Source organism: Anomalospiza imberbis, chromosome 5, assembly GCF_031753505.1.
Source record: "Anomalospiza imberbis isolate Cuckoo-Finch-1a 21T00152 chromosome 5, ASM3175350v1, whole genome shotgun sequence".
Classification (NCBI taxonomy): Eukaryota; Metazoa; Chordata; class Aves; order Passeriformes; family Viduidae; genus Anomalospiza; species Anomalospiza imberbis.
Window position 1 is genome coordinate 34,965,215 of NC_089685.1, and position 21,505 is coordinate 34,986,719.

General features: G+C 37.1%; 1 long non-coding RNA gene across 1 annotated transcript; it reads left to right on the plus strand.

Annotated features, from left to right (window-relative positions):
• Window positions 1–3,769: 3,769 nt before the first annotated feature.
• On the plus strand, window positions 3,770–4,907 carry LOC137474990 (uncharacterized). The gene is made up of 3 exons (XR_010999611.1): window positions 3,770–3,876; window positions 4,446–4,564; window positions 4,675–4,907. It is a non-coding gene; the product is annotated as an uncharacterized lncRNA (long non-coding RNA).
• Window positions 4,908–21,505: the final 16,598 nt, after the last annotated feature.

The window sequence follows — 21,505 nt, forward strand, 5'->3', positions numbered from 1 at the left end:
TACTTAATTATGGGCACTCAATTTCCTATATCTAAATTATAAGTTCATTTTCTTAGGCTTTTTATATGATGTTTAGAGAGTAGCTGTGTCACCTGCTGTGGTTCTGAAAGGAAGCAAAATTCACATGCTTCTGGAAGGACCTTTTCTTTTTCCTGTGAGTAGATCTGCAGCTCAGAGGAAGCAGGTTTTCTTTACCTGAGGACATAAAGTTACATGATTAAACTTTGCCAGTGTGAGTGCCCCTAGACATACTGGAGTGTGTTGTATCCATGTATTTTAAATAAGGAATTATGCTATGAGCAAGAAAAGTAGGAAGAGGAGCCAGATGAGTTACTAGTGAGGTAATCATCTGTGAAGAGGATAATGTGGTGAATAACTCTGTGTTAAACTAGGTTCTTAGGAAAATATTTCAGAACATTGTATGTTTGCAAGCAGGCAACAGCATGGAGTCACTAATAATTGCCAGATTTGGCACTCCTTTCTTCACATTTGCTAAATCAATAAACATTGCAGAAAAAGGGCCAACCCACCAGTCACCCAAGTGTGTCCAGAACATCATTACTGCATAACAGCATGTTTCAGCGTGGGGGGTCAGGCTGCTGACTTGAAGCAGTTAGCTTAGGTGCTCCAACTCGCCTCATGCAGAGCCTACTGCTCTCTAGTGACTCCTTTATTTTCTATATAGAGAAACTGGGCTGTGAATCGTCCCAAGAGTGCAGTTCAACAGCATTTTAAGCGGATCTAAATCAGTGGTGTGGCAAATCCCACCTCCACCTCCAGCTGTACATTCCTGCTCTTTCTCTCTTGTGTCTGGTAGGTGGTGAATTGGCTCTGTAAAAAAATCAATACAGAAGAAAAAATCAGAGTAGTTTTCCACCTTGGATAAGCTCCCTGAAGAGATGTGGTGTTTGACCACATTGTTAGTGAAGGGGTAACCTGATAATGTGCCACGAGGATGTCAGAAGAAGACCCAAGTCATTGTGGCTTGGGTTTGCTCACACTGCTGGGGTCCCTCTCTCTTAAGGAGATGCTTGAATCAGTCTGTGCCAAGCCATGGGAGCTCCACTCTCACTCACAGAATCATAGAATGGTTCATGTTGAAAGGAACCTTAAAGATCATCTAGTTCCAGCCCCCCTGCCGTGGTCAGGAACACCTTGCACTTGACCAGGTTACTTAAAGCCCCCTCCAACCTGGCCTTGCAGACTCCTCTCCTTGTAGTCCTTGTCCCAAACACACCTCCTGAAAAGTAAAGCTTCCAGGGCAGATTCTGGCTCCTGGCTCTAATGAGGTAACAAGTCTTCCTTCAGCACAGCATGGAAAGGGTTTCTGTCAATGAAGAGAGGGTGGGAGGGGGTGGAGGGGACTCTCATGTTCCCTTGTGAGAAAAACATTGAAGAACAGCTAAAGGAAGACTAAAAGAGCAGTGATGCATTTTTCTGAGTTGCTACAGCTTTCTCAGGGGCATCTTGGCTTCCATTTTGGTTACAAACTGGGAAGATTGTAAGTGGTTTGGAGTTATCTTCCTTTTTTAAGCCCCACATCTAACCAAGTACAGCTTGCACAGATCAAGGGACCTCTCTCTACGTATTTTAAATTATGCAAAGCAATTAGTCTTCATTAACAGCTTGTCTAATTTAATTTCAAAAGATCAAATAGTTTCCCTGTTAGATGACCAAAGTGAAAAATAAAACCCAAAAAAAAAAAAAAAAAAAAAAAAGCAAATTAAAAAAAACCCTTCAAACTTGTATGTGACTGCCAAGTGTATATATCAACTAAACTCTGGGGTCATTGCTAATTACCAGTGCTGATTACAATAGCTTGTCATCTGCTCACATTTTATCCACAAAATTCGTATCACTCTTGACACCAAATCAGAACATTTCATGGATGGTCTTTTGCACTACAAAGTACCAAGTACTATGGGAGATGGATTCTTTATTTCCCTAGAAGCAACTAGGAAAAGGACAGAAATCAAAGCCTTTCAACTAGCCCATAGCATCAAGAGTCTTACATGAATTGAAATTCCTGACATGGAATTTCTCAAAGAAATTCAGAGATTTCATTGAAATTCCTTAGGATGAAGCTAATTAAGCCATCTTTAAATAAACCAGTAGCTGTCAGATTTGGATTGGTGGGTGCCTTCACCAACCACCTCTAGGTTTTGTCTGTGGCATACTTGTTTCTAAGATCACATATTCACAGTAGCAATAATTGATAGGCTACAAACAAACAATTCTCTACTCTTCTTATCCATGTCTGGGAGCTTATGCTACTTAAGATATTCAGTCTAGGACTGTGAGTCTCCTTGGTTACCCTTCATTGCTATGAGAATGAAGAGAGAGAGAAATAAATGCTAAATTCAGAGGTTTTGAAGGCCCGCAAGCATTTGCCAGAGACTTATAAAACTCTGTGGTCTGTGATGGAGGTATTTATCCTTGCCTGCATTTAAGAAGGATAAAAATCAAATAAATGCTGGCAGTTTTTTTTCAAGTAATCCATTTCTGGTTTCCCTGCTCCGATATCACTGTATTCATATAAAACTATATCTAATGAAATGGAAAGCACTCAATAAATAGGCATAAGGAGGGGTGGAAGACAATATAGTTTCTGACTGTGGTTCACATTCAAAGGAAATGGATGGTCTTTCTTTATTATCCTACTCTTACTTATTCTTAGAGAGCTGGAAACTTTCTCATATTCAGGGGGCTGGAGAGTGCAGGAAATTGATAGAAATGTAAATTTGGGTCAGAGATTTGCCAGAGCTCATAAGACTGGAGCAAAGAATCAGGAGAAAAGGAAGACAGAAAACCGGGTGGTCTTGAAATGCCGGTTGGGATGTGAAGGTCATGATCTAAATCCCTTTGGTTTTCATTCCCATCAGGGATTTGATCCAAATTCTTCCATTTCTCTAGATAGTGCCCTGACCAAGGATATCTTTCCTCTCCTTTGCTGAAATAGGTTCTTTCTGTAAAAATACTGCACTTTCATGAGTGCATCTCTCCAGGCCCTCAATTGCAAACAGAATATTTGATGGGGTTTTTAAAATTCTTTTCAGTTCAACATAATAAAATACATAAATTGTGTGATTATTGCAATTATGTTCCTTACCAGAGTTTCCTGTCTGTTCTTAGACTGCCTTTAGTCAGAATTTTGTACACCTTGCTATTTCAAAATTTTTTTTTTTTTTTTACGAAAAGTTAAGGACTTAGTTGCTGTGTGAATAAGTATCTGTTCAGCAGCCAAAGAGTTCCTGCTTGTTTTCAGCTTGTCATCTAAGGTGCAGTTCAGAAAGTCGAGAGGTTGTTACTGGCAGAACATTGACAAAATATTGCTTCAGACATCTCATGAAAAACATTTTAGAAAAAAATCCAGAGAGCACTGAATTTGTGAGAACTGTAGATACAAGGCCTTTAAGCCTTCATGGTCTTCTTGCATTCAGATGACGACATGCATAAGCGGTGTTTTTTCCTACTAGTTCTTGAGAAACAATCTAGCTATGGAGCTTGACCCATGAAACACAAAGAAAAAAGCTACCAGCTCTTCTGAAGGAGGTCATATCAGCATGTGGGGCGAGGGGGAAGAGAGATAATTTTTTGGACAACCAGGTAAGCCAAATGGCATGTACAGAGTTTGGTCATCCTAAGTTTCCTCTGCTATGAATGCATGAAAACAGGTACTGCTAAATGACCCTTCTGGCCATAGCTGGACTACATTAAATGTCAAAGGAGCTTCTTATTCTCCTGGTCTGACTATAGAGAGAGCTTGAAACAACCATTTTCCTCACTTGGATTCTCTGTCAGATGAGAATTGACACCACATTAGCTGCCCTTCAATAATTGTAAAACAATAAGATCAAAGGGAGTATTTTCTTCTCTGTAAGTATTGAAGCAAAGTGAGATTTAATAACGCCAGGGTCACTCAAGGAGTCTGTGACTGAGACAGAAATTTAGGCAATGCAAAGCCTATTTCAGCAGTTTAAATATAAAGCGATTTTACCTTTCCCTGTAAAGCTTTCTTGATCTGTTCTGTTTTATTTTTATATCACTTAAATGGAAGATTTTGAAAGTAGACTAATTTATTAGATCTTATCTGAAAAGAATAAGTTTGACAGACCTAATTAATTTCTGAATATCAGTTTTGGTGTTTCTTATGCATTTACCATCTTAAAATCATGGTAGTACTTCACAATAGAAAAAAGATTTCCTTTTTTTCCCAGTAAATCAATGCAGATGATTGCTGAATATGTTCCATTGGAATTTCCATTTTATTATAAAAATATTCATACTTTGGTCTTGTGGGAGGAGAAGGTTGTGACTGAAAGATGATTTGCTTGGCAAACCGTAAAACTCTCCATACTGAAATTTTTCCTTCTTCAAGCCCAGATGCTTTTAAGACTTTACAGTGCTGTCTCACAAATATGAAAAGGCACATTCTCTCCCTACAGGCTCCTTGTGCTTCTCATCCATTGATCTAAGTAGCCCTGTTCTTGACTCCAGACTGAAGGCTTCCTTTGACAGTGATTGATGGCCACCCTCTCACAGGAAGAATGACTAACTCCGACCTGTGAGTATTGGAGGCGCTACGGAATATATCTGCTTTGCTATTTATTTTGGGAGGCGGATGTGTGCCCACATTTTTATTCTTGGAAAAAACATTCTGACATTTTCTGGCAGGTGTGAATGCTGTAACATACCAGCAGGCAGAAAAAACCCTAAAATGACAGCTTCTAGGTTCTCTGATGGAAACAAACTGACTGTTACTAATGTGAAAATTGTACACCCTCACCAGATTTCATATGAATCGTATCACTTGGAAAGCCAAATTTTGATCCTAAGGGTCCCCTGGCAGCCCGAAAGATATGAATATTTTTTAAATGGTGCCTACTTGCTCTTCAAAACCAAATCCAAACCAGAAGACAACTGCATAATGAATTATGTAAATGTTTAACCTCAACCTGATTGTGGCCAACTAGTTTTGCCAATAGTCTGAAAAGATTATCCCTAATGTGTAAGTAACAGCATGCAGAACCTTTCTGAAACCTCTTTCAGCTGTTATCTCATCAAAAGTGCATTGGTGTAGCCAGCCTGATGTGAAGAGACAATTTCTATTTAGTTAAAGATCAGCAAAAATTAGTCTTAATTTTACATTGCTTTATTCCAACACTTTCCTAGAAATTTACATAAGAACTTTTGAAATAAATATGTAAGAAAACCTGTTACAATAATAGTTCCTTCCACATTATTTAATAGGAGATGTCTTGACTGTGCTTAGAAACTAACAGTATATATATATATATATATATATATATATATATATATAAACATCAGTGATGGGACATATCCTTTTTACCCTAAATCCCACATATGCATAATTCTAGATTATAAATAGTAACTATTTTGATTGTCATTGGTCCATTGAGAGATCATCTCAAATTTTGAACTAAATGAAATCTTGGTATAGCACAAATCTTCTGGTGTCAACCAGGACAACATACAAGAAGTAAGGAAATATAGGAGTCAAAATGGGAAAATTATAATAAATTACACTACATAGGACACAATAAAAAGAGTTCTGGATGTATTACAAGAAAGTCTTAGATAAATTAAAAATTTCCCCTAATGATATGCGCTGTAGTTATATCTACTTCTCTGCTACTCAAAGAACATTTAGGTTGTGAAAAATTGCAGCTTAAAAATTAATCTGTCCCATATGAGTCCAGCAATATAAGTCAATAGTTACCCATTTTGGACAAGTACACACAGAACAATTTGTCCAAGAAAATGTCTATTAAATCATTTTAGTGCTTTAACACTACCACAAGAACAGAGTCCTGAGAAGCCAAGGTTGAGGTGTCTGACTGAATGCATAAAAGACTGTCACTAACTTATTTCAGTGCTTCAGAAGTCACTTCACTGCCCTGTGCCACAGTTCCCATTTCTGTAATCGTCATGCCTTTTCACTGTGATAGTCTTCAAGACCTGAGTTATAGCTTTTATCAAACAAATATTTGAGGTTTAGTTTGGAGACTGGTGAAGTCCTGTTTATATAGCATTTCTGGAACAATACCATTTCCTGAATGTGTTGCTATTCATATGTGACTGAATAAGAAATAATCAAATGTGAATAACTATGGCTGAGAACAAATGGGCTCATCTCTGCACAGATGCCTTGTTCTTAAGCAAATTGTTCATATGCACAAATGTCTGAGAGCACAACTGAGCTGAAAAATATTTAGCATTTGAATGAATGTAGGACTGCCAAACCACAGTGTCAGACCACCAACATTCATGGCATTGGTATAAAATCCAAATATTAAGAAATACTGCATTTTTTGTTTCTTTTTATTGGTCTTCTGGTGTTTGAGCCTGACATGATCTTTTTTTTTTCCATCTTTCCTCAACAACTAGAGCTATTAATAAATGGAATTTCTATCCTTAATGCAAAAAACCCCATTAAATTATTAAAAAGTGTTTTGGAATATAATATCTAAAGAAAAAATAAAAGTAGGTATTAAAACACAGGCATATTTCATTCTGATAACATTGAATTACTTAAATAATTTGAAGTCCAGATGAACTTTTTCAACTTTACTAAAACAGGAAAGTGGAAATTATTTTCTCTAAGCAATAATCATTAATCCTTGATGATGATGATGATGATGTATTTTTCAGGAGCAAAACATATGGGTAAATATTTTCCTATCTGTGTGCATGAGATTTTAAGGTTGATTTTTACAAGTAAAACCAACATTTTCACTTTCATGATAGCAGTCTGTTTAAATCAGAAGAATTTTCCATATCGGTGAGATCTGTAGCATTGCTGAACCTTCATATAACCCTCCATTACTGCACTTCAGTATTCCTCTAAGAGAACAGTTGCCATGGGCTCAGGTGTAGATATGCAGTGGAGAAGAGCAATACATTGTCCTCTTTCCTATTGCCATCATTTACACTAGTGATGGGCACTGTCTCCCACATCATAGGCTATGTCTACAGGCACTGCAGCACCTGTCATTTAGGTCTGTGCTGGTTCTTGTTGGGAGAATTGTGCAGCCAGATTTAGGAGATCACAGCACATTTTTCCGTCAGGTCACTGGCTCGATTACATGATATTGAGCAATTTTCTGCACTGCCTCTGCAACAGTCAGCCACCTTAATAAGTCGTCCTTTAGTTTTCAAAGCTCCTGGGATGACTTCTTTCATAACAGCAGCAAATGTGTGAAACTGTCTTCTCATCAACACTGTGAATCAGTGCTGCCTATGGAGCGAATAGAGGGAAACATCTACATCTAATTAGAAGGATTGAACTACAGGAGTTATAAGGGCCTAGACTGTCTTGCTTTGCTGTGTTACCCCTCACTTGCATAGGGATCCAAATGTGATGCCTTGGAGATTGGAAAGTTTGAGTTACTCTTTGTTCTCTTTTATGCAAAATCCATGTTACAGTAAGGTAAGGTAAGGTAAGGTAAGGTATGGTATGGTATGGTATGGTATGGTATGGTATGGTATGGTATGGTATGTAGTAAATCAGACGTGGGGGCCATCTGCATGCATCCTGCTAAGCCTCCATTCTCCCAAAACAAGTGGAAATAATACTCCTATCCTTTCTTAAGAGTGAACATGCATGAGTACATGTACTCTGTCTATATTCTGTATGTGCTGGAGTGGTACTCTGTTCTTAGAGTTTTTTGTCAAAGGAAGACACCCAGCTTGAAACACAAACAGATGTGTGGCTAACACTGAAGACAGAGCTCAAGCAGTTTTCCCCAGGAACAAGTTATGCCTCTAGCAGTTCTTATTGAATACTGTAAAGCAAACATTTATACTGGCTTTTCTTTTGCATCTACATGGGCTGTGTGTTCTCCATGTGCACTACAGTCAGTTAATCTGAATGGAACAAAAACATTTGTTTTTCCTCACATTTCTCTATGTACCAAGTCCTTCCAAATAAATATTCAGCTGAAAACTCTTGTGCTATTAAGGAAAACAAATAAATCAAATTAATGAATTGATTAGAATGCCAGAAAGATCCATCATTTCTGTGTTCTAAGAATATCCCACAAACAATTAAATGTTCGTGAAACAGAGGCAAGACTGATAAAATGATGAGTCTCTCTGGCGCCAGCAAAGGGACTGGCTGAAAGCCAGCAACAGATTTAGCATTTCAAGCCCTACAGAAAGCATAAGTGACCCCAGAATGGATAAACTGAGGAAGAGCTTTCCTTAGCAGTTTACCATGCTTAATATTCCTTTCATGTTTGGCTTCTTTGCCTGGCTCAAACTTGCAGATTAATAACCAGATGTATTTTGTGGGTCTTTACAACCCAGCAAAAATTAACCAGACATTTCAATTTTGATTGAATGATTTTTGGCTTTTGAGTCAGTGTTCCTTGAACTTATGAAAAATGATAAGGTGATGGAGAGCAGAACATTTCCCAGCACATCAGTGGAAATGATACTGGGCACTGTAGAATTTATTTTTTATGCCATCATTACCATTCCCTCCCTTGGGTCCCAAAAATGGGCCATTCCACAATGAAGCAGAAGGCAGAAATGAGCTTCTGCCTTCACTGCCTGCTCCAAGTTGTGCCGTGGTTTGGCCTGTGGTCAAAGGATAAAGAAACACAGGAGATTTTCAAGGCAGAATGGATAAAAAAATTATCTAGCTTTTGAGATGTACAACCCCCACTAAACCAATTTGATGTATTTTAAACTAGATTTCCAGGCTTAAACTTTCTGGTAATGTAAATTATAGTAAGCAATAGGATTGAAGAAGTTGGTTTTTTTTTCCTTTAAGGAATTTTTAATTGCCCTCTGCTAGCAATGGTACTGTCATTAATGATAGCTGAAGTGAGCCAAGATTATTATACTGCTGTAAAAAGGAAAAAAAATACCCAAAGAGGCTGAGAAAATTGCTTTTCACCCCTAGTAAACAGGCATCACTTGTAAATATCTCCAGACTGGTATCAAAAAAATCTTGAATGTAGGATGTAAGCAAAACTGAATATTTTTAATATATACAATGCATTAATTACACACCTGTCAATTTTAATTTAAAAAGAAAAATCTGTGTTCCAGTTACTGAACTGAAACTTTAATCTCATTTGAAATGCTCTAGCCTTAGAGATTAAACTGTTTCTTCTACCTTTTGACTTCCTTCCTAATTTCTTTTATTTAAATGGACCCATCTCCCTCTTTCTCTGCCTTTTGCTCAAGAGGGATGCCCTCTGAGTAATGGGCAGAGCAGAGCTTTTGCTGATGCACCCATGTGAGTTGGAAATGGAGATGAAACCCTAGCACAGGATGCCACTGCAGTTTCCTTCTGTAATTCCATGAGGAAAGGAGAAGAGTAAAATATCTAGGTTTGCTGAAAGAATTGCATAACTGCTGTAGTAGAAAAGTGCAGAATAATGTCACCCTTTAATTGCATCCTTTAATTTTATGTGACTGGGGCAGCCATCACAAAAGGCATTAGAGCTGTGGACTGTTCAGTTCAAGCAGAGGGAGTTGCAAGCAACCTGCGACTCTGTGGCTACTACATACCCACTCTCCCTGTAAGTACAGCTGGTCCTGCAGATCACAACTGAGTGACTAACACTTCTATGGAGTCCTGTTCTTGCAATTAAATTCTCTTGTCTTGAGAATCCTGCCCCTTCTCCTTTCAAATACAGTGTAAACTCAGGGATAACTCTGCTGCTTCACTCACTGATAACCAGCACATAAGAACAAGCACACAAGTGCATAGGAGTTCTCCCATGCTGCAGAAGGTTGCTGTATGTGATGGGACTACTTCATAATAAAATGCCTTGAAACAGTGTCTGACAAACAGAAATTATATTTTGTAATGTCCGAGTTTCTTATAAATCACATCAAATGTGTTTCAGGCACTTCACCTTCAGTCTACCATGAACCCTAATGTTCAGACACGAATCAGGATTCTTGTGAGGTTCCTACAGCAGAGATCATGTGCCCTTTCCCTGAGGGACATACCTCCTCAATGTGAATGAGGAAATCCATGTATTCTGGGCATTCCAAATAAAATAATTCATAATTGTGTTTGTGTATATTCTATCTGAAAACAATGGCTGCATCACAATCAGCACTTTTCTTGTTTGGTACACCCTGTTGTCTGACAAGGTAGAACAGAGATATTTTGGATCTTTGGAGTTAAGACCCAGTGTTTTTTTTCTCTGAAAGTGGGATAAATCTTACAATTCCATCAACACTTCCCTTTTTTTTTTTTTTTTTTTTTTGACTATCAGTGTAGTTTACTTGGAATGATTATTGAAAACCTGGTTTTGGACATTTTGTGTTTACAAGTGTGTGACCAATTTGTGCAGTTTTTTATCTTAGCACATAGAAAGGCATCTGAAACACAGATAAAATTCAGCAAACATAAATTGCTGTACACCTGAGCATTTGACTCCTCAAAAAGAAAAAAAAAAATGTTTTTAGCTTCAGAGATGAAAGATACATCCTATATGCTGCAACTTGCAGGACTACCATCCTGTGGCTCAGGTAATACCTGCTTGTAAATACTGGTTATAATTCTTAGAGTCATATGCAGTTAGTGTAAATGATCACTCATTGTGGAGACTTTTAAAGTAAGCTCTGTTGTTTTATTACATCTGCCTGGAATTTATGAACTATGTTAGCTTTAGTTTACATTAAAGCAAAAAGAAGAGGATCAATTTAAGCTGCTCACTGCAGGTAGCACCTTGGTTAGTGTGACATACTGTAATAGCTGAAAGAAAACAGAGTTTTGGAGATGATGTGGTGTCCTCAGGAGTTCTAAAAGAATGGATAAAGCTTCCAGTGTTGCACTGAGTGAGGCAAATCCATAAATAATGTGTGAGATTTTTCATGACATAATACTGTAAGGTAGGACCTGTGATACTTCCAGTCACCTGCAGCCTGCTGCTGCATATACTGTACTTGTTTTTCCTTACTGCCCACAAAAGTGGAGATATTTTTCATGCAATATTTAACAAGTGGTAGTGTTTTCACAAGAGAGTTGTACTTACTATAAAAACAAAATATAGTAATGCTGCACACCCTCAAATTTTAAAAAACCTAAAACATAATACTGACTAACAGAATTGGTGCTGCTTTTTTTTTTTTTTTTTAATCAAGAGGGAAATATTGTTTGCAGTTACATTTCTTCAAGGTTATTTAAGTATTTGAGTATTCTGTTTATTGTACTGATTATGACTTGCTTTGCCAAACCCAACAAATTTTAAGTCACTGCTTTGAAAGCCTAACATTCCTTCTGTTGGACATGTGTTTTTTCTAGCATATGGATGCAATATTTCATATTCCACTTCATACTTCTTGTTAAAACTCCAGTTCTTCTGCAAATCTTGGTTCTTTTGCCTTCTATCTGTTCTGCTATATCAAATCTGGCCAATTTATGACATGCCCAAGGCTGTCATAATAGTCTGTTCTAAATCCTCCTGTTAAACCTATATTCAGATCTGGTGAGATTTTCTACATTTTCAAGAACTTAGCTATGTGTGTATCAACTCCTTTCAAAAAGGGCTAGCATTAAAAAAGAAGTTACACTGGGGCTTTTCTGCCTAAATCTAGTAGGTACCATCAGTATGAAATGTGATGTCTTCCAGATGTTTTGATTTTTTTTGCGATTGTTGAGCCAATTCTATGACATCCCAAATGATAAAATCCAGAAATTCATATTCTGAATACTTCCTTGTGGCATTACTTAAGGGCCTGCTCCTACAACATATTGAGCATGTCATGAAAGGTCATAAATGCCCTGAAATCCCACTGAACTCAGAACTTTAGAATTAAATTTTGAAACTGTATAAGATCTTTGAGCTTTAAGAAGTTAAACTCTGGAACACTGGTAATTGAGGATACTCTGGTTTAGAGACATATGTTACACATAGTCACAACAGTTGAGGAAATCAGTATATTTAGAACAGGAAATCCCTTTATTACACATGCCAATTAGATCAAAATTCTCACTGAGAAAAAACATAGCTAGTTTAAGAAACATTGGTTTCCAATGGTCTTGATTCTTGAGCAAAAGCATCTGCTAAGAATACTAATCATAGTAGAAAGAACATGCTAATTAAAAATGCATTTGACATCCAAAAGTTAAAACACAAAGTCAGATTCTGAGGGTTTTTTTAAATCACTTGGAAGAAAAAGGCATTTTATCCCTTACATGATGTCCTGATTCAAAACCAAAAGCCCATATAATTCTTTACCTTGACATGGACACACACTTTTTTTTCTCAATAAAAGCATAAATGAGTTGTGTGTATTAACCTAATAAATTAAATGAACTCATTGTGCAGTGGCAGTTGCTCTCACTTCCTTTTTTGCCTGTGTAGCTTTAACATATAAGGTGTAATTTTCTTACCAACTGTCCAAATTGCTGCCTCCATGTGTATCACTTAATGCTATACATTTTTGTGACACAAATTTGAGTAGGAATAAATGCTTCTGCCATTCTCAGAGACTGATTTTCTCAAGTGATCCACCAGAAACTTGCTTTCCACTCTTTGGTCCTGAGATAACTCCATAGCAAATTTAGTAACTTTCTGACAGTTCACCCTGAATTATTTAGCAAGTGTTTATACAGAGCAGAATGTGGCAGATTTTTACTCTTTAAACTCTTGTGTGTTTGATCCATCTTATCATTTGCAATTTCTCAGGTGACTGTAAAATCATCAGGGCAATCCACCTGTGAATTTCTACCCCTGTATATTCTTCTCTTAGATGTGCATCATAAATATTTCAGCATTTATTTAAATGATGGCTGATGCTCAACATTCTGAGTTTACCCTGTTGATAATTCCCTCAGTCTTCATCCATGTAAAATACAAACAAAAAGTATGGTTGTATTCAGTCTTTAGCTACCTCCCAGTTTTCCCGCATGTATTTTATGTAACCTCATTCTTTTCTGAATTTCTAGAAATTAATACATTTCACTATTGGCTACTTCATTATACAAGCCTGTCAAGGTTTTCTTTAATTGCTACCTTACTATGATTAAATATTATTCTGCACTATAAACCTTTCAAAAAAGTAGGAGTAAAAAAAGAGATTTTATTAGTTTTTGAGATTCACAAGAACATAAGACTTACTCTGGCAATTTCCATCCTAAAACTATGGGAGACTACATATACTTAATGCATCCAAAGCTTTAACCATAAATGGCTAGCTCTTTGAATTTGAGATAAAGTTTTGCATTTCAGAAGTGTTTCACATTGCATTTTCTAGCGTTTAAAATAATTTTCAAAACTACAGGCGATCTGTGGTACTTCAGTTTTATCCCTGAGTTTCTTTCTCCATGGCTTCCAAGCACGAATACGTGTCAACCTGTTTGTACACTCTCTCCTTGCTGCATTTTGGCAAGCTGGCAAATAGATAAAAATTTTAAGTGGTTTCCATCATCCAACATTTGCATAGTTAGCAAAAGGAGGAAAAAATACTTTCCCAGAAGTATTATAACATTTTACGTTCAGATCTTTACATTATCTGAGGTTTTTAAATGTAACATATTACCACAACATGAAATTACTTTTGACATTAGCTTTGGACTGACTATCCACAGAAAAGCAGGAAAGAAAGATGCATCACTATTTTTTACCAGAACAAAATTAATCTACTCAAATGCCTGAAGCAGGCAAGCTGGGGATGTATTGTCTTACACTGGTAGAGTGACCTTGTGCTATTGACAAAATAGTAGGAGCTCCTTCATAGCATGAAATTGCTGTAAAATTAACAAACAATATAACAAGATGAGAAGTATTACTCCTAAAAAGGCAAAACCTCTAAACATTGATCCTGACCATCCTTCTGATAGGAGCAGAGCAGGTCAGCCATGCTGCTAACAGATGTGAGAAATATGATCTGCTTCCTACTAGAGAATGGACTATGCGGGACTTCGTCTGTTTTCATTTCTTCTGAGGGTATGGGAAGGCTTCTCTGGCAACTCAATGAGAAATAGCCCTATGGTTTTTGTCTGCTAAATTATGGCTGCCTCCCTTTGGGTTGCAATTTTTATATGTAAAATGCTACATTTATTTAAATACTTGCTAGCATGTCAAAAGAAGTATAAAATTTGAAACAAATATTTTTTTCTTAAATTAAAGACATGCAACTTTTGTGTTTGCTATGGATCCTTCTTTTGGGTTGACAGGATCCACTTTCACCTATTAGTATTTTCTTTTCAGAGACTCTGTGTCCCACTTCTAAAACAGTGACCTGCAAGATTTTGATAGACAGTGGTTATGTTTATGAAGCACTATGAGAGGGATGCCTCCAGGAAGTTGAAGGACTGCATAGTAGGATTGATTAGTGTGTTTTCCAGAAAAAGTCAAGAAGAAGAAAGGAAAACAAAGGTCAGAGACCTTTACTTTTGACATTACCTGTTGTTTTCATAAGTAATGCGGTTTTTTTCCCTACACTCAAATTTAAGAGGCAGCATTCAGTATTCATAGTCACATTCCTGAGTTTGCCTATGTTGTTCACTATTCATGGTCTATTTGTGGCTCTTCCTAAATACTTTGACCTTTCCAAACATAGCTAATATGACATGGCTGCCAGTGCTGTGAAGGAGTTACTGGACTCTCTGGTGGATTGACTTCTCTGACCACTGCTTACAGAAGCTATAACCCAGCAAGTCAAACACAGATTCAGTGAGCAGCCTCACTTGACTAAAAAATGGCATAGTGCTGTCTAGGTTGCTGTAAAATAGTCACTTGGGGCACATGTAGAAGAGCCTTATTCACCTACAGACTAAACAGGACATCCTTAAGGATCCAAATGAGCGCAAGACACCTATGTTTTGGCAACTGATTCTTTAAATATGTGCTCTCTCCTCTTCTGAAAATGTTGCAGTAAGAAATTAAAAAGTATTTTCTCAAAGATTTTAAACATCTAGCTTCTACTTATTAAGAAAAGATGACATCTACTCAAATACTAAAGAAGGTGAACATAACTTTAGGCAAAGCCTTTGGACTGGATCTCTAACTCTTACAGACCAAGAGATGACTCTCCACTATATATTAATAGATTGCATGGACAGTCTAGAGGGGTAGATAGGCTTTGAAATACACAATGCCCTTTTGAAAAGACACTTTTGAACTTGTTTCACTGAAGCAATAAACTACTTGGCAGGGTTTTGGCAGCCAAGGACCACAGCTAAATGTTGAGCCTCTATCACTTATCCAACCCTTGAAAAGACTTCCCACTTCTGGAAAACAAGCTTGCTCTGCTTGCATTTCCAATTTATGTCCAGCCTTGCTGGACTCTGCTGGGTGGCTTCTTCAATGCCTCCACCGTTTTTAGCACATCCATTCTTGGAAAGCTTTGGTAACTTGGGCACAGCAACAACTTGGGCTGATTCAACTCTCACAAGTCTCTCTTGTCCACATGGTTCAACACATGAAGTAATGCTGATGTGTAGGCGAGTCCAGTGTAGGGAGGCTCAAGCTGGACCTGTGTGAACCAGTTCAGGGCTGGAAAATATTGCACTGCCTAGGTTTATTTGTGCCAGGGTTCTGTAACACCCAGATTATCCTGGGAAACAGAGGGCTGATGTCAGTGATGTTATATTGACTTAAACCAGATGAAAACCTAGTTCTTCATGTGTGATTGCAGAATGAAAATATGGAATAAAGTTTCAGAGGAGATTAAATGAATCTAGAGTCTAACCTCACTTTAGAAATTTTGCCAGCCCCATTTATTTGATAGAGTACATTTTATAATAACCAGAACATCTCTTATTCTTTTCCTAAAGAACATTTCATGGCAAAGAGAGTTTTATGGAACAGAGAAAGGAGAAGAGACAGAACATTCATGAGGTCTGTCATAGATTTCACTGTTGCCCTCTAAGTTACAGGGAAAGGGTTCAGGTAATACCGTGGCTGACAGCAACATTTCTAAAATAAGATTTATTCTATACTTCAGTGGAGGAAAGGAGTTAGAGGTACAGATAACAGAAGTGCTAAACTTAGAAATCAAAAAACCAGTACAACAATCATCTTTCACAAATAATTACATGCTCTTGAAACCTTGGATTGATCACAACACTGATGGGTCTCTTATGTAGCTAGTGTGCAATGCTCCAAATAACAACACTACTGCTGTGATCTGCACCAGTGTCTTCATTGTCATTGATGCTTTCCTCTACTGCAGACTAGGGTTCTACTGCCATACCATTCCTTAAAAGTTATTTGTCCCTATCTCCTCTTCTGGATGCTTTCATTACCCAAGAATAAATCCCAAACCCTTATTCCTATCCAGTAAGATCACATTCATTGTTCTGCTTACTAAAAAAAGTGTTGGTGGGAAAAAAGATTTGTCTGCAATGTTCCTGTTTCCAATGAGAATGTAATTTAATTTATTTGGAAACAAACTAAATTAAAGAAAATAGTATGTGATGAGAAGCTTAAATTATAATGAAAAGTAAAAAGGGAAATTCCAACCCCCCCCCCCACCCCTTTTTTTTAGAAAAGCAGCTCCAGACCAGAGCTGCATTTATCTCACGTAATCAGCAATGCCTGTGTCAAAGCTGGACTTGTTTTGTCACCAGTGGGAAAAATAACAACCAAACTCAATGCAGAAATATAGGCTGGAAGTTCTCTCCAGGAAATGACTATCTAGTTCAGGATTGGCAGCAGCACTAGTGCTGCCTTTGTCTTGAAAAAATCCCAGGAATGGAAGGCTAGGTTGGATGGGACTTTGAGAAACCCATACTAGTGGCAGGTGTCCCTGCCCTTATCAGGGGATTGGAATTTGATGATCTTTAAGGCATCTTCTAATACAAACTCTTCCACAATTCTATGATTCTATGGAGATTCAACAACCTTTCTAGGAAGATTGTTTCCAGAAAATGTTGCCTGTGTGGGTTTATGGAATTAGGTAGCTCCTCCAACCTGTTTTAAGTGATCACTGCAGAATGAAGGAATTGCACCTCAGACTGGGAGCCTTACAGGAATTTTGTCAGATGTGGGTGATCAACATTTGATGTTTGGCAGGACAAAGTCTATTTCAGGCATACTGTAGCACATTGTCTGTGAATAAGACTCAGCTTTCCTCATTTTACATATTGAAAAGTTGGAGTGTTGAGTTTAAGACCATCACACAGATTCCCTCCTTGATCAGTGGATAAATGTTTCCAAACAGTAATTCATCCCATCCTAAAGCAGATGTTTCTGAGGTGGAATGAGCTTCCTTCAGGAGATTTTCCCTTTTTTTCAGCTATGGTGGGAGAGTAGGTGAACAATTTTGACAATAGATATACACTCCAGATTGCAGATATATGGGTGTTTTCAAATCAGATAGTCTAAAATTTAGGAATGAAAACTTCTCTTCCACCTACAGATATATATACACACATATATAAATCTCCAGCAAACATCTCCAACAAATTCTGGTTATAGTATCATAAAAATCATTGCATTTTAACAATACTTTTCATCCACAGAAAGAAATCTTGTGCTAAAATACTGCTCAGACCTCAATTTTCCAAAAATATCTCTCTAAAGAGACAATAATAGAAATTGAATTCTTTGAGGTTTAATTTATATTTTCTACTTTTTCCATTTGTGGGAAAATACCAAAGGCATAAAAGGTTTTCTCTATAATTATTTAGGATGATGCACACATTTTTGAAGGAATTATATTTCAGTGTGTGTAGACTGTGTAGCTAAAATAATCCAGTGTTCAGTGAAACATAAACAATGCATGCTGAGATTCACAATTTTGTCTATATATAAACATATAATTTAACATTTTAACATTTAAAAATTCAATCAGAGAAAGCAAATGTTTTCTCACAGCCTATGTCACTCAACTGGGAATAATCTAGTTAAAGAAAGTGTATTTAATATAGCTAGCGAAGATTTTTTAAAAGGGTCACCAAGCAAAACGACAATTTATTACTTTTTAAAATTAGAATGTTACCATCCTCTTCATCTTAACTGCCCCATGACTGAATGGTGCAACTGCTATTTGCGGCCTCTGTCTCTTTTAGTGAAGATAATGCAAAATATTTTAGGTAAAACGGGACCAGTTCATGACTTCAAGGGTTGGAGTGGGGGAGAGAGAGAATTTCGAAAGTTTCAAAAATGATGCTGGTAAAACAAGCAACAGCAGCATAGCTGTGACATATCTGTTGTGGACTGGAAATACTGTACAGTGTCTAACTGATAATGCTGTTTTAAGAAAGAAGCTCCCAACAGCATATATTTTATGACTATAGTCCTACTTAGTGTTCCTTTCCCTTTATGCCCAACATTTGTTCACATAAAATGAAGATGACTAGATCAAACATCATTTAAAAGATTTTAAATTCTTCCTAAATATTTCTTCTGCCAATTGAGTACTATTTTTTTTCCAGCTAACACGGACAAATAGACTGTGTGTAACCCCGGTCTTGGCTGACAGTATGTACCCTTGGATTAATGACTGTTGATGGAAACAGGACATGCAGCAGCATCCCTATCTCAAACCATAAAGATCTGCTACTCAGTGGAATGAGCAACAGAGTAAAACATTATTCATTTTAAAGGGATGTAGTGTTTTGGATGCTTATTTGTGGTGAGCTGTTGCCTGTATATGGTGTGACAAGCTCAGTCACTGACCACAGGACAGATATGTGGTATATTCAAAACTACTTTGTAGAGAGATATTAAGTCCCCTGGGCCTCTCCTTAAGCACAGTGGTAGAATCCAAGTCACTGGGGTTTGGCAAGTTGAACTCTTGGTTCAGACAGGTCTTCAGTGAACCCTTCATCTTTATCCTAGGCCTCTTCAATTTATTTGGCCTGTAAATTAGTACTAAAGATTTATCAGCCAGCCCTGCTGACCATGCACTGGCATAGAAAACCCTCAAAATATTATATTGTTATATCCCTTTATTTGCATTATTAAATAAATATATATCTTCTGTTTTCCTGGTCTGCTTAAGTATATATTTTTCTCTATTTTCTATGACCAGAATAAACATCATAACTGCAGTCTCAATCTTTTAGCTCTGAACAAGATATTAAAACAAGGAGAGCATTACTGTCTCTGCTGCCACTTTTATCTCCTCCCTGCTAAACTTTCCTGGGGGTTTACCAGAAACCTATCAAACAATACCACAATAACCACCCCTGAGCATAGTAAAAACCAAAGGGCTGGCTGAAAAACAGTAATTCCATCTCATGAAACATGTTGAGGTTCCAAAGCCTGTTCTAACAGGAACAAAACCACTACCTTCTTTTAAATTAGGAGGAAGGAAAGAAATCTAACCCAGGAGACAAGCTGGAATATGATCTATAATCTACAGATTGGTTACTTGCCTTAGGCCAAAAAAGAGCCAAACTTGATGCTCAGCAAGGAACCAGGCAGTGAAGAAGTTTATTTTAAGCTTCCCTTCTTCCAGGTAGATGCTTTTCTCTCTCTCTCTCCTGAACCTGAGAAATTTTCAGAGAATACCAATATGTTTTACAAAACATTTTGGTTTTAATGAAATCACTGTCACGGAAGAAAAGCGCTAATTGAAGCTTTGAAGCAAATACAACTGCAGACAGCAGAATAAACTGCCCCTCTGAGCTTTGGCCTCCTATTCTGCATGTGGTTGCCCATGTCAAAAGCAGTCATAGAGGGTTACTGGTTTCAGTCAGACAGGCATCAACATTTCAGGGCACACAGACTATCTGGGGCTTTTACAAGAATAAGTACTTTGGGATGCCAGCTCAGCCCTCTGCCTTACCTTATTTCAGATTTATGGTCAGCAAACCTGGCCATAAATGAGGCCTCTTTCAGCCAGGCAAGTATTCACACCTGATGTCTCAGTACTAAATACAGCTACACTTCCAGGCTTTAATTTACTTTTGACCTCAGCTACACAGGAGTTCCCAGCACTACAAATCATTGGCCTTTTTGACAAAGGCAGGCTTAGTATTTTCACGTTGTGTATCTCTGGCTTTTCCTTTTAAAAAGCTCTGGTAAAATGGGATGACAACTGAAATTTTTAGAAGGTGAAGAAGAAAGTGAGAATATGGGATTCGAATTACTCCACCACAAAACTTCATCATGCTGATAGAAATATAAAATTTACCTATCATTAGCGGATTTCCTAAGGGAGGCATTGTTCTCAGGTTCATTCAGTCTTCTTCATTTCCTTTCCTAGAGTGTTCAAACCAGTTATAACCTAATCTGATATTAAGATAAAGATTTCAAAAGATACAAGAATATGTTGCCAGATGTAGGAAAAAAAGATCATTGTGTTGTGACTGGTGATAGTCAATATGAATTCCCCAGTGCATAATAAAGTATAAGCTTTTTTCATGTAACTTATTGAAACATTTTGTCAGCTGTAAGAGTACAGTGATTGGAAATTGGGCTTTCACAACTCTGATAATTAAAAAACTGTGTAGAATTTGGGAAACAGATTAGATCAAGAAGCCATGCAGGTAAAGTGCTGCTACACTGAGAGTTTGCAGACTGTCTGCATAAGAATCTTTGATTAAATATAAATTCTTTAGCAGTAACACTTAAAACACTCAAAGTTTGCATGAGGCATACACCCAAGAAAGTAGTGACAGCACTGAACTGCTTTGAGCTTTATTTTGGCCTAATCACCCAATTTATAAGACAATATTTCTAAAAAGAAGAAAAATCTATGTGGTATTATTTATGTATATATTTATGCCAGGTAAGCTGTGTGATTTCACTTTCTTTATATCTGAGAGACTACATCTCCTGGAATGCAGGATAGTCCACCACCTTACCAGTCCTCCTGGCTGCAGTGCAAGGCCAGAAGACAGCTCAGCTGGGGTAATGAGCCATGGTCAGGAGAAGTGGTAAGTCACATTACTTTTCTCCTAATCCATTGTCTTATTTCAACTGATGTCCTCTAGTTTTGATCAACACTCTCCATACCATTCAATTTGAACATGTTTTATCAAGCAAAAGTTCACATTTTTCTCTTGCACTTTTCATCAATAATGTAATTCAACACCAACTCCTGATTTTCCTCTAAAATAATTCCAGCAGCAAACATAAAATCTACCATGTAAATCAGATTCCTTAGTTTGGACTCTGAAATAAAATAAAATAAAATAAAAATCAGGATCTTGAGAAGTAATTTTTCAAATCCAAATAATAATAATACAGAAATGGGGTACAAGAAATAGAAAATACAGTAGAGTGTCTTGTTAAAATCCTCTGTTTTGTTTTTCTATAGTTTTGAACAACAATATTTGTCAGCAGAAATCTGTGAATAGATGTAGTTAATCCAAACTGTACTTTTAATTGGTCTGCTAAATACCTTGTGCTTTTATAAATAAGGAAGTTAAAAAGCGCTCATAATGCTTTATCTTTTGCAAAGACTGACTACAATTTATGCACATTTAATTTTTATTTAGTATTTAGCCTTTTTTTCCTCATTCTCTTATGAGAATTACATCCTCACATGCTTTTAACAATTTTTAAATTATATCACATTCTAACATGAAATCAAAGTAAATTCCTGACCATTA